We start from the raw sequence: 6,197 nt of genomic DNA on the forward strand, positions 1-6,197 counted from the left end.
GGGTATACATTTGTTAGCTGGACCCATATCTTTAATATGAAACAGTCCTTTCTGCAAAATCCTGTTCCGAGCAATTGTTGCTGTGTTTCTAGTGTGGGGTGGCCATACGTTGCTATTGACTGTCAGTTGCCACCCAGCTCATTTGCATAGCTGATAACTCAAAAACTACAAATTGTTTCAAAATGAAAGGGGGTATACATTTGTTAGCTGGACCCTTATCTTTAATATTCTACAGTCCTTTCTGCAAAATCCTGTTCCGAGCAATTGTTGCTGTGTTTCTAGTGTGGGGTGGCCATACGTTGCTATTGACTGTCAGTTGCCACCCAACTCATTTGCATAGCTCATAACTCAAAAACTAGAAATTGTTTCAAAATGAAAGGGGGTATACATTTGTTAGCTGGACCCTTATCTTTAATATGAAACAGTCCTTTCTGTGAAATCCTGTTCACAGCAGTTGTTGCTGTGTGTCAGGTGCAGGGTGGGCATTCATTGCTATAGACTGTCAATTCACAAGCTGCTCATTATAGACCTATATACCCAGGGATAAATCCAAACCATGCAACTTTACAATTAAATTAAAGTCAAATCAACTTTATTTGTGTTGCACATTTCACGCTATATTTGTCAGTACATGCTTTAGAGCAGTGCTTCTCAACCAGGAATTTATTAATTGATTTATTTAATTTAGGGCATTTTTGGTGGTATGATTGGTTCAGTTATTAAATTAGTTGTTTCAGTTTCTGGTTACAACAAAAACCTTCCGGCAAGACTAGAGTTGAGAAACACAGCTTTAGCGCAAGCCCCAGCCTTTCCCCCCACAAAAGCAAGCCTTGGGCAACAGTGGCAAGGAAAAACTTCCAAGGTGGAGAAGGAAGAAACCTTGGGAGGAACCAGACTTAAGTGGGGGGCCCATCCTCCTCTGGCTGGCTTACGGGTGACAATGATGGTCAGATAAAACAATTAACAATTAATTATGAACAATTTGTTCATGTGATGGGTTTTGAATGTGTGTGAGATTGGCAGGGTGCAGATGAAGGAGGTGGCGGTCCTGGGGCAGTATGTGGGGGGTGTCTCAGCGCTGCAGTATGATTGTGATGAAGACAAGGGAGAAAAAAATGACAATATGGCAGTGGGAAGTAAGTAGGGACACAAATGGGACTTGGAAACAAACCGAGGCCTTAATTGTAAGGAGGATTTACTGTTGGGCTCATTCTAATGAGTATTTAATTTTAAGTTAAGTCATCCAGGACAACCTTTCGCATTTTACTTGGACTGCAATTTAACTGATTACTATCAAGTATTATACTTTTTGAAAACACAAACGTAAAGTCCACAGCTGCTCCCATCTAACTGACCTGGAAAAGAAGGACATTGGTGAGCATATTCAAAAACAAAATTTACTGGATGTAGTTTTCCTGTAATGCCAAAATACTGTAAAGATAAATAGAGTGAGAGACGGTCAAGAACTGCTAATAAAGATGAGTTGTGGTGCTTCAGTGAATCCATTAATATTGCTTTTAAAAATATTTTTCCCTCTAATATCCTGCAATGTTCCATTGTAATATGAATCATGGTCCAATGTAACAAATCTAAATTCACTGAAACAAGGACAAATTTAAATCTCCACCAATTTCTTTTTAAATTTGGTAAATTTGGCAAGACCTCAATTGTCTTGCAGTACAAACTATACAGTTCCTGGCTAACAAATAGTTGCAGTAGAGGGGACTGCAAGAATTATTTTTTCGGGTACTGTTCTGATTAAAAATGACAGGTATGTGTTTATAATGGAATCATTTAGCCAATTGTTTCCAGGATTTCACAGAAAGGACTGTAGAATATTAAAGATATGGGTATATAGAGTAAATGTATACCCCCTTTCATTTTGAAACAATGTATAGTTTTTGAGTTATCAGCTATGCAAATGAGCTGCTTGTGAATTGACAGTCAATAGCAATGTATTACATTATTGGCATTTAGCAGACGCTCTTATCCAGAGCGACGTACAACAAAGTGCAAACCCATAACCAGGGATAAGTTCGCTGAAAGACCCTAGAGGGAAGTACAATTTCAACTGCTACCTGTACAACAAAGATAAGGACGAGGGCCTTTTATTTTTATTTATTTTTATTTTGAGAACAAATTAACAAACAAACAGAGCAAAAGTGACCAAAGTGAACTATCCAAACACTGCTTACCTAGCCAACTAAAAATACCGATACACAAAGCACATCATAGAGACAACAATTAAGGTTCACAGGGAGGTAGGGAGGGATGGGGAGAGGTGCTGCTTGAAGAGGTGCGTCTTCAGCTTGCGCTTGAAGGTGGGGAGAGATTCTACAGTTCTGACCTCAACGGGGAGTTCGTTCCACCACCGTGGAGCCAGAACAGACAGTAGTCGTGAGCGTGAGGTGGAGGTTCGGAGAGGGGGAGGTGCCAAGCGGCCTGTGGAGGCTGAACGAAGAGGTCTGGCAGGGGTGTAGGGTCTGATGATTTTTTGTAGATAAGCTGGGGAAGACCCTTTAACTGCTTGGAAGGCTAGCACCAATGTTTTGAATTTGATGCGAGCCATGACAGGCAGCCAGTGGAGGGAAGTAAGCAGGGGGGTGACGTGTGAGTATTTGGGAAGGTTGAAGACCAGATGAGCTGCTGCATTCTGGATGAGTTGGAGGGGTCTGATGGCAGACGCTGGGAGGCCAGCCAAGAGGGAATTGCAGTAGTCCAGGCGGGACAGAACCATCGCTTGGACCAGGAGCTGGGTCGAGTAGGGGGTGAGAAAGGGGCGGATTCTCTGTATGTTGTATAGGAAGAACCTGCAAGACCGGGTCACCGCTGCAATGTTCTCGGAAAGGGACTGTCTGCTGTCCATCACCACGCCGAGGTTCCTTGCACTGGGTGACGGCGTGAGTGTGGTATCCCCGAGGGAAATGGAGAGATCCAGATGGGGAGAGGTTTTAGCAGGGATGAATATCATTTCAGTCTTGCCTGGGTTGAGCTTTAGATGGTGGTTGTCCATCCAGCTCTGGATGTCCCTCAGGCAAGCAGAGATACGGGCTGAAACCTGCGTATCAGACGGCGAGAACGAGGCGAAGAGTTAGGTATCGTCCGCGTAGCAGTGGTAGGATAGCCCATGTGCAGTGATCACAGGGCCAAGGGAGTGAGTGTAAAGAGAAAAAAGAAGCGGGCCTAGGACTGAGCCCTGGGGAACTCCTGTGGCGAGGGGCCGAGGTGTCGATACCGAACCAGCCCAGGCAACCTGGAAGGAGCGACCAGAGAGGTAGGACTCAATCCAGTCCAGGGCTGTGCCACAGATGCCGGTTGCTGAGAGGGCAGATAGGAGGATGGAGTGATCCAGAGTGTCGAAGGCAGCAGAGAGATCTAGGAGAATGAGGACAGAGGAGAGGGAGGCTGCTCGTGCGGCATGGAGTGACTCACTGACGGAGAGCAGCGCGGTCTCTGTCGAGTGGCCCGATCTGAAGCCAGACTGATGGGGGTCTAGAACGTATGGCCACCCCACACTAGAAACACAGCAACAATTGCTCGGACCAGGATTTCACAGAAAGGACTGTAGAATATTAAAGATAAGGGTATATAGAGTAAATGTATACCCCCTTTCATTTTGAAACAATTTATAGTTTTTGAGTTATCAGCTATGCAAATGAGCTGGGTGGCAACTATACGTAAGTCGCTTTTGATTCAAATGACTAAAATGTAAATGTAAATGTACCTTCTACTGGCTAATTCCAGCATGATAATGTCACAAAGCAAAAGGCATGTGAAACTGGTTTAATGAACTTGACAATGAGTCCAATTGTGAGGGAGGGGCTGGGTGGAGAGCCAGAAGCGACCGAGGGTGAAACCCTCCTAAACGCGGGCGTGCTCGTCACTAAATACCCGGGGTAACAGGAAATGAGGAATACGCAGACACTAGAAGGATTTTTTAAGGAAACAGAAAAGAAGCCAAAAACGGCTAAGCGAAAATTAAACTACCCTTTAACAAACAGGGCGAATGACCCAACCAAAAGCAGTGCCAAACAATTATGCACCGGCGGTCACAGACCAAGGAGAGAAAATAAAAATACAACCTAGCGATTAACTAGGCAAGAAAATAAAACCTCGAGTCGCAGCTCGGGACCAAAACACAAACCAAAATACATACCGGAGGACAACGTCCTCCAACCACCGGCTCACATGAGCCCAAAAGAAACAAAACCCTTGAGGAACCCAGCGAAAGAAACACCAGCTGAACACCTTCCTTACCTTCTCTGAATTTCTCTCTAGTTATAGAGACTAGAGACCACACACTAACACGATACCTGACTCTCAGTGGCAGAGTCTACCTGTGCGTTACCGGCTTAGCGCAATCGCGAACGGTTGAACACCAAAGCACTGAAGAATAGTCAGTGCCGGTCTTAAATACCCTTAAGGGAGATAATTCCCCTGGCGCTAACGAGGAACAGGTAGAGCCAATGATCTCAGGCCCTCTGGTGGTCACAGTGGGAATAACCTCCCACCATGACACCAATGTTCTTCAGTGAGGCAAAATCTCAAAGGGATGTTTTCAACACCTTGTGGAATCCAAAAAAGCAAAACAGGAATCTAGGGGGTGGAAATATAGGTTGAGAGACTTATAATAAAATAAGAATCATGAGCTATATTGGCAACTCTCAGTTCCAACCAGTAAGGGGTGGTGTAGTACCCTCAACACCCCTACTTCCAGCACCTAGTAGCACCTAGTTTTGGTGGCCACAACTAGAGCACAACTAGAGCACCAGAATAAATAAAGAGGACAAGGGGCCATGTAGGCCATAAGAACATAAGAATGAGAATAGGCCTTTTAGCACATCTAGGTGTACAGAGTATTTGTCTAAGTGACAACCCTTGGACTCTTCACCTAGTGAACGTTTACAACACCATACGTCAGATTTCTGTCTCAATTATCAGGATTTACTCATAATTTAACATAATGTCAACACCATAATTACTTTTTGATGGATTCACTTGTTTTACAGAAAACATTCTATGGCAACGTATGGCCTCCCCACACTAGAAACACAGCAACAATTGCTCGGAACAGGATTTTGCAGAAAGGACTGTAGAATATTAAAGATATGGGTCCAGCTAACAAATGTATACCCCCTTTCATTTTGAAACAATTTGTAGTTTTTGAGTTATCAGCTATGCAAATGAGCTGGGTGGCTACTGACAGTCAATAGCAACGTATGGCCTCCCCACACTAGAAACACAGCAACAATTGCTCGGAACAGGATTTTGCAGAAAGGACTGTTTCATATTAAAGATATGGGTCCAGCTAACAAATGTATACCCCCTTTCATTTTGAAACAATTTCTAGTTTTTGAGTTATGAGCTATGCAAATGAGCTGGGTGGCAACTGACAGTCATTAGCAACGTATGGCCACCCCACACTAGAAACACAGCAAAAATTGCTCGGAACAGGATTTTGCAGAAAGGACTGTAGAATATTAAAGACAAGGGTCCAGCTAACAAATGTATACCCCCTTTCATTTTGAAACAATTTATAGTTTTTGAGTTATCAGCTATGCAAATGAGCTGCTTGTGAATTGACAGTCAATAGCAACGTATGGCCACCCCACACTAGAAACACAGCAACAATTGCTCGGAACAGGATTTTGCAGAAAGGACTGTAGAATATTAAAGATATGGGTCCAACTAACAAATGTATACCCCCTTTCATTTTGAAACAATTTATAGTTTTTGAGTTATCAGCTATGCAAATGAGCTGCTTGTGAATTGACAGTCAATAGCAACGTATGGCCACCCCACACTAGAAACACAGCAACAATTGCTCGGAACAGGATTTTGCAGAAAGGACTGTTTCATATTAAAGATATGGGTCCAGCTAACAAATGTATACCCCCTTTCATTTTGAAACAATTCATAGTTTTTGAGTTATGAGCTATGCAAATGAGCTGGGTGGCAACTGACAGTCAATAGCAACGTATGGCCACCCCACACTAGAAACACAGCAACAATTGCTCGGAACAGGATTTTGCAGAAAGGACTGTTTCATATTAAAGATATGGGTCCAGCTAACAAATGTATACCCCCTTTCATTTTGAAACAATTTATAGTTTTTGAGTTATGGGCTATGCAAATGAGCTGGTCGTGAATTGACAGTCAATGGCATTGCATGCCCTTACCACACTGTAAATACAGCA

Source organism: Conger conger, chromosome 9 (genome assembly GCF_963514075.1).
Source record: "Conger conger chromosome 9, fConCon1.1, whole genome shotgun sequence".
NCBI lineage: Eukaryota > Metazoa > Chordata > Actinopteri > Anguilliformes > Congridae > Conger > Conger conger.